The sequence below is a fragment of the Herpailurus yagouaroundi genome, unplaced genomic scaffold (assembly GCF_014898765.1).
Source record: "Herpailurus yagouaroundi ecotype Mexico unplaced genomic scaffold, PumYag 199, whole genome shotgun sequence".
Classification (NCBI taxonomy): domain Eukaryota; kingdom Metazoa; phylum Chordata; class Mammalia; order Carnivora; family Felidae; genus Herpailurus; species Herpailurus yagouaroundi.
The window spans coordinates 20,557,339-20,567,745 of NW_024412430.1; the positions used below are offsets into that span (position 1 = coordinate 20,557,339).

General features: G+C 51.2%; 1 long non-coding RNA gene across 1 annotated transcript; it reads left to right on the forward strand.

Annotated features, from left to right (window-relative positions):
• The first annotated feature begins 5,018 nt into the window (after positions 1-5,018).
• LOC121013754 (uncharacterized) lies at positions 5,019-8,723 on the forward strand. The gene is made up of 2 exons (XR_005782903.1): positions 5,019-6,337; positions 7,518-8,723. It is a non-coding gene; the product is annotated as an uncharacterized LOC121013754 (long non-coding RNA).
• Positions 8,724-10,407: the final 1,684 nt, after the last annotated feature.

Below are 10,407 nucleotides of genomic sequence, written 5' to 3' on the forward strand. Positions count from 1 at the left end.
CATTTGTCATTACATGCCTGCCTTATTTCACTTAGTATATGAACTCCAGGTCCATCCATGTGGTCCCAATTGAAAGAATTTCCTTCTTTTTTATAGCTGGGTAGTAGTCCAGTCTGTGTGTGTGAGTGTGTGTGTGTGTGTGTGTGTGTGTGTGTGTGTGCATGCATATGTGTGAGCACATACCAATCTTTATCCATTCATCCATGGACAGACATTCCAGTCATTTTCATATCCTGGCTATTGTGAATAATACTGCAATGAACATGGGATTTCAGATACCTCTTCAAGATCCTCACTTACATTTTTTTGTATAAAAACCCAGATATGGGATTGCTGAATCATATGGTAGTTATATTCAAAAAAAATTTTTTTAATGTTTATTTATTTTTGAGACACAGAGTGAGACAGAGCATGAGTGGGGGAGGGCCAGAGAGAGGGAGACACAGAATCGGAAACAAGCTTCAGGCTCTGAGCTGTCAGCACGGAGCCCGACACGGGGCTCAAACCACGAACTGCGAGAACATGACCTGAGCCGAAGTCAGATGCCCAACCGACTGAGCCACCCAAGTGCTCCTATGGTGGTTCTATTTTTAATGCTTTGAGGAAACTCCATATTCTTTTCCATGGTGGCTGCACCAGTTTGCATTCCCACCAACAGTGCATGAGGGTTCCCACTCCTCCAAGTCCCGCCAAACTTCTCTCTTGTTTTTTAAATTACAGTCATCCTTACTGTCAAGTTAACTAACACACAGCGTATACACGGTGCTCTTGGCTTCGGGAGTAGATTCCCATGAGTCATCGCTTACATACAACACCCAGTGCTCATCCCAACAAGTGCCCTCCTCAATGCCCATCACCCACTTTTCCCTCCCCACCCTAGTCCCCCACCCCCATATTAAAAAAATTATCTAGGTCAGAATGAAGAACTGGGAGACACTGTTGCCTATTTTTGGCATTTTCTATAATTCAAACCCAACACTGGGTTGAGAGGGGGATAGTGGTTTTTACTGAGGTGGACCATTAACATCAAGTTTTTAGGATGATTATTAAAAGGTTTGTATTAAAACAATAATAATAATAGTCATCCTAAGAGGTGTGATGTAACATCTCATTGTGACTTTGATTTGCATTTCCCTGACGATGAGTGATGTTGAGCACGTTTTAATGTACTTATCAGCCATCCGTAGGTCTTCTTGGGAGAGATGTCCATTCAGATCCTCTGCCAATTTTTTAATGGGATTATGTGCTTTTTTGCTATTGAGTTGTAGAAATCCTTATATATTTTTATATTAACTCCCTAGTAGATACATGGTTTTGACTGCCTTCCCCTGCTGTGTGCTCCCTTCTCGTGTTTTGATGGCTTCCTGTGCTGTGCAGAGGCCTCTGATTTCATGGAGTCTCCCCGCTTCACTTCTTTCTGTTGCCTGTGCTTTTTGGTGTCAAATTTAAAAAAAAAATCATTGCTAAGACCAATGTCAAGGAGATTTCCCCCCACGTCTTCTTCTGGGAGATTTTTGGTTTCAGGTCTTCCATTTAAGTCTTTAATCCATTTTGAGTTAATTTTCACATATGTGTAAGCTAAGAGTCCAACTTTATTCTTCCCCATGTGGCCGTCCAGTTTTCCCAGCACCGCTCTTGAAGAGACTGCCCTTCACCTTGTGCCTTTTTTGGGTTCTTGTCATAGATCAGTTGACTGTGTGTCGGTTTATTTCTGGGATTTCTATTCTATTTTACCGACCTATGTGTCTGTTTATATGCTAAACGTGCTTTTTTGATTAGTGTAGCTTTACAATATGGTTGGAACTCAAGAAATATGATGCCTACAGCCTTGTTCCTCTTTCCCAAGATTGCTTTGGCTATTTGGGGGATTTTTATGGTTCCATAAAAATTTTAGGATTGTTTGTTCTGTCTGTGAAGAATGCCATTGGTATTTTCATATGGGTTGCATCAAATCTACAGATCACTTGTGGTGGTTTTGACATTTTAACAATATTAATCCTTCCAACCCATGATCATGGGATATCTTTCCACTGCTTTGTGTTTTCCTTAATTTTTTCATTAATGCCTTATTGATTTCAGTGTACACATCTTTGGTCTTCATCCCATGAAGCCCCTGGTATATAGATGGCCAACAGATGCACTCACTCTACAGGGGGCCGGGAGAGCTTAGGGAAGACTTGGACCCCCAAGTGTACGCAGGGGACCCGGGCTCCGCTTATCCGGCACTGAGAACACTCATCCGGGGACCTCAGAGTGATGTGCTGTGAGTGGTGCTCCCTACAACCCTCCATGCCAGCTGTGTCTTCGCGGTGAGCCTCCATCACACATTTGCATGTTCTCCAGCGACATGTGAAACCACATGGGTCTGGACACTAGCTTTTTCTGGACATTTGTGGCAAGACACCAAATGAGAGCAGTATCCTGCTGGAGCCATGGGCTTCCACTTCCTCAAGATGAGGTCCCCAAAGGCCCTTAAAAAGACTACAGTTCAGTGATTTTCACATGTTCAAAGCAGCTGAATACTTTTCTCAAATACAGTTTTATACTGAAGCCAATATATGAAACTCATACAGGAATAGCTTCTCCAGTAGGTGAGGAGACTCTGGAACCAAGAGCAGCCCAGGTTCCAGGATGCTCTTGGCCTTGCCACTACGGCACCTGGCTGGAAAGCCTACTTGTCCTCAAGTAGGAAAACTCACTGTGCCACCTCAGGCTGCTTGTGGACAGAGGACACGGAGGCCCAGAGAAGCTGGTCACTCTACGCACCTCCAGAGGAAGGGCTGAGCTCGCACCTGGCATCACTCTGTGGGTACGGTCCCCAGGCCAGTGCTCCCCTCCCACCTGGGTCTCTGTCTCCATGTCCTCTTGCGGGGGGAGGGAAGAGTTCCGGTCACCTCATGAATGGAGGAAAAGAGAATCGGGGACAAAGAATCTTGGGTCAAGTATCTGCTTGTGTAACAAGTCATTCCACCATTGAGTGTTATTTCTCATAACTCTGTGGCTTGACCACAGATTTTCTGCTGATCTCACTCTGGGTGACTCATGCATTCAGCTGGAGACAATACTGACATTTCTCTGGCCTTCTCCAAGAGAAGGGGCATGGGGCCTGGGCAGGTTTTGGGTTTCCTCAGGGCATCTAACCAAATGGCCAATAACGTCCCAACCAATCTATCCAGCTACATGTAAAGTGCATTCTACAGCCACTCACTTATTAATTCAACAAACATTTGTTAGAGAGCCAGGAACTGGATGGAGACTGGCTGGCTGGACACATTCCGGATCATTCCCAGATCCCATGAGGGAAACAGAGAGAAGCCAATTATCCCCAGTATCCTGGACGTACTTGGGAAGCACAGAAGAGGAGCCCTGGATGCTGCCTGGGCAGGTCAGGGAGCTTTTCATTAGACGGTATGTCCGTGTTGAGTCTTGAAAGTTGTGCATGCTGTTGTCAGAGAGACACCACAAGGGAACATGCACGGGGACACGGCATCGAGGGGAAGGCACTGACAGGTACAGAGTTCCTCTCTTTTGGGAGCCACCAAGGACCTTTCTACCCAAAACACATTCTTTTCTTTAGGAGAGGTTGCCACCCAAGGAAAAGAGTCACGTTTCCTGACAAAGGGGAGAGAAAACTGATTGAACCCAAGTCTGAAGCAGAGGGTTCCACCCCAAAGCCAAAATCCAATGTCTTTGTGTATGTGTGTGCGTGTGTGTGTTTGTGTGTGGTGGTGGGGGGGTGATGATGGGGAGGTGCCACGGAGGGACTGGATTATTACCAAAGTGTGGCTTGAGGTTATTCATTAGGGACTTATTTCACCCAAAAAAATGTGAAATACTTAAGACAGCAGTCCCAGTGTGCCACAGTGATTCCAGGATATCTCAGCGTCCCAGTCTATTGCTGACTTCATCATCTGCCTGCCATCTTTGGAACCTACTCTCAGAGTCCCCTCATCATTGGCCATGGCCCCCACCCTCACGGCCCCCCCACCCTTGGCCATGACCCCCACCCTCAGGGTCCCCCTATCCTTGGTCATGGCCCCCAACCTCATGGTCCCCCCATCCTTGGTCATGGCCCCCACCCTCACGGCCCCCCCATCCTTGGCCATGACCCCCACCCTGAGGGTCCCCCCATCCTTGGCCATGGCCCCCACCCTCATGGTCCCCCCCCATCCTTGGTCATGGCCCCCACCCTCATGGTCCCCCCATCCTTGGTCATGGCCCCCACCCTCAGGGTCCCCCCATTCTTGGCCATGGCCCCCATCCTCAGGGTCCCCTCATCCTTGGCCATGACCTCCACCCTCATGTTTTTCTCATCATCCCAAATGACTGCTGCACCTCTGATCATCGTATCTGCATTCCACAGTCAAAAACGGGGGTAGTAAAGGAAAGAGATGGGATGAAACAACAAGTCCATTTCTTTACAAGACCTTCCTGGAAGCCTGCCCACTGTGTCCGTATACCTCTCCTTGTCCACACCTGGGTTGCTCCACCACTCCTGGCTGAAATGCGGGAGGGAAAGTGTCATTTTGTGGCCTGGAAGCCGACACCCAGGATAAAATCAGAGTCCTGTTAAGGGAGAAAGGAACCGCGGGGGCTGCGCAGGCAATCAGCCATTTCTCCAGTGGACGCACCGGGAGATGTAGAGGGGAGGCTGAGGAGTCCACCCAAAGAGGATGCAGGAGCACTGTGAGAGCACGCCTTCTTCTGCTCGTCTTTGCCGGGAGGCCACGCGCACGGAAGAGGCGTGCACAGGCAGCCAGCAGCTGCCCTCAGGTGCCTTTTGCAAGCAAATTCCTTTTTCTTTTCTTTTTAAAAAAATTTTAAAATGCTTTTGTTTTCTTTTTGAGAGACAGAGCATGAGAGGGGGAGGGGCAGAGAGAGAGGGAGACACAGCATCCAAAGCAGCTCCAGGCTCTGAGCTGTCAGCACAGAGCCCGACGCGGGGCTCAAACTCATGAACTGCAAGATCATGACCTGAGCTGAAGTCGGACGCTTCACCGACTCAGCCCCCCAGGCGCCCCTCGATTCCTTTTTCTAATGGGTGGAAAGGGTGGGCCACAGAAAGTTGCTGTGGTTTTCACTTGGGTTTCACAGAGGGGTGGTGTAGACGGGCACAGAGGACCCACTGTTCCTGTCCAACTGGCCAGTGGCTGCCCTCACAGAGTACATGGGGGGGCCAAGAGTGGAAAAACCCCTGTGTCGTGCTTGTGTTTCACCGATATGCTCCGGTTAATTAAAGTGACAGAGACGATTTATCAAGATCCGTAAAATCCACCCTCTCTCTCCAAGTCCATGACATGGCCGCAAGTGACGACACCAAGGCCAGCTTTTTGGCATTGGATCCGCTGCCTTTTGGTGTCACTCCCAAGTCAACATCCTCTCAGATGTCTTTTGGAAGTTTGCTTGCTTGAATGTTGGCGGTGTTTGGAAACTGGGTAATAAAATGCAAAGTGCAGCGGCTGTTCTAACAAAGGAAAAAAATGTGATTGAGGGGGGCTGGGGGACTTCATCTGGGCTCCGTCCCTGGCAGTTCATACAAGTTTATGATTGCTGTGGGCTTAGATGATGTGTGGAAAGAAGCTGACAGGCCTGGCTGGTGCACATTTGAACTTTATCCTCTTAAATCCTGCCTTTCTGAAATGGGGCGAGTGAAACAGAAACCCCCTCCAGGAGGACTGAGTGCAGTTGGTTTGGGGCTGTGTGGGGGCCAGCGGGTCGTGTCCCTGAGGGCAGGAGCGCCCACACCAGCCGGTTCCGATCCCAGCACGGCTCCCTGCCTTGCTCCCCTTCCTGAAGGGGCACGTCCAGGGTGCACCGGGGTCAGCTGTCCCCTCCACAAGCTGGCCTGCTTGTGGGGCTACCGCCAACCTAACGGCTCTCCGGGGACAGGCTCGCTGATGCAAGATTTGCCTCCTCTGTCCTTATTCTTCCAAGAATAATAAACAAGTCTGTACCCAGACTCCGAGCTGATGTGTATCTCCTGGGCCGAAGAAACATGGAAAGAACAAACAACATCTTCCCACTCACTTGAGACATTCTGCTGTTTGGAGCCTTAAGACACAAGATGTAGGACCGTGAGCCTCCCAGGAAGTAGGGTTGGAACTTGGAATCTGCATGAGGACCTGGTCTCTGCATCCGTGTTTCAGTAGAGTATTAACAGAAAACTGGAGATGAGGTGAGGCCAGCAGCTCAGGAGTTGACCTCCACTGGAGAGGAGGGCACATGCCAGCCACGCAGGGCCACGTGGAGAAGCACCAGGGCCGGTCAGGCCACAGAGGGAGTGAGCAGATGCATGACCAGAACCATACTGTGGTTTCCACAGGAAGGAACCCAGCAGGTAGCAGAAGCAGGCTTAGATCGCAAGTCTGAGCAACATCAGTGGGCTCTGGGCTATCCTAGACATCTGGTGCCTGGCCCTGGGGTGACAAGGTCGGGGGGGTACTGGCCCAGACCGTGAGGGCTGAAAGAGGAAGTGGTGGTTGTGGGCTCTGGGTGTTGGTTTGTATTTGAAAAGTGTGCTCCTGGGACAGCCGACGCTCGGTACGCCTGGCCGGCTCCGGATGGGGCAGCGCCTCCAGGGCCAGGACGGCCCCAGCTGCCCCAGCGTCAGACACAGGAAAGAGATGTGGTTGATGCTGTACCACCCAGGGCTGGTTAGGTGGGAAGGTGCCTGTAGAGCCACATCCTAGAGCAGGCGGGAAGACTGTCAGGGCACCTGCATGCCCGGCAGATGGATGACTGCCCAGAGGAGGGATGACTGCCCTGCAGAGGGATGACCACCCAGAGGAGCGATGACTGCCTCGTGGAGGGATGACCGCCTGGCACAGGGATGACTGCCTCGCAGAGGGATGACCATCTGGCGCAGGGATGACCACCCAGTACAGGGATGACTGCCCAGTGCAGGGATGACCGCCCAGTGCAGGGATGACCGTCCAGTACAGGGATGACCGTCCGGTGCAGGGATGACCATCCAGTACAGGGATGACCGTCCAGTACAAGGATGACCGTCCAGTGCAGGGGTGACCACCCAGTACAGGGATGACTGTCCGGCACAGGAATGACCTTCTGGTACAGGGATGACCACCCAGTAGAGGGATGACCACCCAGTGCAGGGATGACCGCCTGGTGCAGGGATGACTGCCCGGCACAGGGATGACCTTCTGATACAGAGATGACTACCCAGTACAGGGATGACTGCCCAGCACAGGGATGACCGTCTTGTACAGGGATGACCACCCGGTGCAGGGATGACCGCCCGGTGCAGGGATGACCGCCCAGCACAGGGATGACCGCCCAGCACAGGGATGACTGCCCAGAGCAGGTATGACTGCTGGCAGATGGATGATGCTCTCGGGGTTGCTTCTCCTGCAGCACAAGCCTTGCAGGCTGGGAGGAGGCACGGGCTTCTGCACGGCAATGCCAGTGGCAGCAGCACGTGGGACTGCAGGGGGGAGAGGGGCACACAGTTTCCTGATAGAAGGTGTGATGATGCCACCTTCTTACTTTCTCAATCACAGAGAAGAATTCGCTTCCTGGAGACAGTATGTGGTTACGGAGCAAACGAGAGGCACTCGGGGTGGAAGAAGTTGACCCCAAGCGTCTGTATCTGGAGCCTTCCGTGCAGTCACACCCTTGAGTCCTCGCTTATGGTCTCCCCGCTACACTCAGAAGACCAAGGTCAGAGAGCATCTGCCCCAGACTCCCCCTGACCCCTCGTGACCTGAAGCAGAAATACAGACACTGGGGGCGGACAGGTGGGGGGCGCAGGGCCCCCGGCCCACAGACGGGCATTTTCTCCCTCCACGGCCTGTGCCCTGCGGCCTTGTGCCTGCCTGGCTCCCCGGAGACTGGCCTTGGGCAGTGCTCAGCAGTCCCAGGAGGTGACCGCTGCCCTGGAACCTCCTTGTGCCCACGGCAGGTCTGCGTGCACGAGGCCAGGAGGGGTCAGCCCGCTATGTGACGTGGAGGCTCAGAGGGCCAGAGACTTTGATCACGTGAGATCACAGCTCCGGCTTCTTAACACCAAGTCACGAACAACTGTTGTGATGACCTCCTTGCAGCCACGGGAGCAGAGGACTCTGGTCAAAAGAGCTGCACCCAAGGTCAGGACCAGCAAGCCCATCGCGTCCTACAGCTACAGCACAAAGGGAACCTATTGGCTTCGGAACTCAAGGACCCAAAGGGAGGGCTGGCTTCGGGCAATAGCTGAGCAGGTGCTCAAATGCAGGGAGCTGTGTGGGGAGGCTGGAGGGCACATGTACTGTCTTCCTGCTGAGCCCCAATGCTCTAATCCCACCTTCCTACTTACTGGGTCAGGACTGTTTCTCAAGTTCAACATTTGATCCCCGGGATCTGTGACATAAGGAGTTCATCCAAGAGAGCTCAGTGGCATTGGGTGGACGCTGAGTGCATGGGGCCACTGACCTCTGGAGCCTGGACCACAAAGCGGGTGTATGCTCCTGCACCCTGCACGGCACACCCTTCCTCCCTGTGCACACATGAAGTCACCTTCTGCCCTGCCCTCTGGTGATGACTCTGGCTCCCCAAGAAAACAACCTGTGGTGTGCTGGGGCCACACTCTGCACAACAGAGCTGCCCGCAAGAAAAGGTGAGCTTGCTAGAGAAGGTTCCGGAAATGATCTGATGAGGGGCCGTCTTTTCAAAGCATATTCTCTTGCCACTAAATAAATAAATAAATAAATAAATAAATAAATAAATAAATAGAAGAGGTGAAGTAAAACATGGTCCACCCCTCTCCCCCGAGCTTGGTGTCCCCAGGGGAGGATTTTTGAGAAAGAACCTGTGCTCTGCGGCTGCCCCTCTGGACAGCTCTGCTCTTTCTGTGCCGGGTACAAGGCTTCTCTCATGGACACACAAGCCCCACGTGGTCAGCCGGGCCTTGCCCTGCGCGAGAGGAAGTGAGAAGAAATCTAGCATCCCTCCCCTCTCAACTCAGCCTTCCTTCAAACAGAAAAATCGGAAACGGACTCTAAGTAAAGGCTTCTACAGGCTGATCGCTATTTTAAAAATACCAAGTAGGCACGTCGTAAAGGAGTCACGGGTCCAAGAACAAGGAGGAAGAGTGAGCGTGCCTCTGTTTCTGGGAGGTCGTCCAGCACAGCCCCACGGTCCCCACGAGGAAACCAGACACAGTTAAGTGTTCACGTTCTCACCGTCGGAACAGAGCCTGTCATCCGCCACCCGGTTACTGGTGGTTCTTCCCCCAAACGCTCTCTAACCGTGGAAGGGAAGACGGCATGTAAGCTGATCTGACACCAGATTCACGTTCTCAAGATAAGGTCGCTGACTCTCCTGACAGTTTACAGGACCCGGCCAATCACCTCCAAGACCACTCTGTGACCGCTGCCAGCCCCACCTCCCAGTCACTGAAGAGCATCGGCCCTGCCCTGTCACCCGTCACCCGGCTCCCATGGAACGTGGTCCCCTTATGTCAGCTAAATAGGGGACTTCACTCGTCCTGCTGCCCCTTAGCTGATGGGAATTGGTATAAATTTCTAGTATTATATGAGTATCCCTGGAAACAGCAAACCTGTATGAAAACAAAATTATAACCACATTTCACCCTTTTATCCCAGGACAAACTATCTCAATTACTGTCACTTTTCTTTTTTTTTTTAATTTTAAAAAAATATTTGTTTATTTTTGAGAGAGAGATAGATACAGAGTGCGAGTGGGGTAGGGGCAGAGAGAGGGAGACACAGAATCCAAAGCAGGCTCCTGGCTCCCAGCTGTCAGCGCAGAGCCCAATAGGGGGCTTGAACCCACAAAGCGTGAGATCATGACCTGAGTCAAAGCTGGATGCTTACCCGACTGAGCCACCCAGGCACCCCTCACCTATTGTCAGTTTTCCTTAGGTATATGTGATTCTGCTGAATATACTTTCTAATTTCCATTTTTAAAAAATTCAGAGCAGTTTATTATCACAGCGTAACCTAAACCATAACACGGGTATTTTTTTGTTTAAAAGACACATTTTTTTCCAAATAAAAGTACATGGAATCAATGGGCAACACCCACCATAGCCACTAGTCACACACAGCTACTTAAATTAAACAAGAAGTAAAATTAAAGATTCATTTCCTCAGTTGTTCACAGCCACATGTCACTCGTGGCCATGGCCAGCATGGGCACAGAACCATTCCCTTCACAGAAAGTTCTAGAGGGTGGCGCTGAGGAGGGACCAGCCCAGAGCTCAAGTTCCAGTCCAGACCTTTCTCCACCCTGAAAGGTCATCACTCCTTATGACTGGTATATATCCTTCTCTTTCACGTGGCTTTGTGGCTTTTCCTATGGTTTTACGTGTAAATAGAGGCACATCTATGTATACACACATTGCTTGGTGACTTGTCTTTTTTCTTTGTTTCTTTCTTTTTTTTTTGAGTCTAG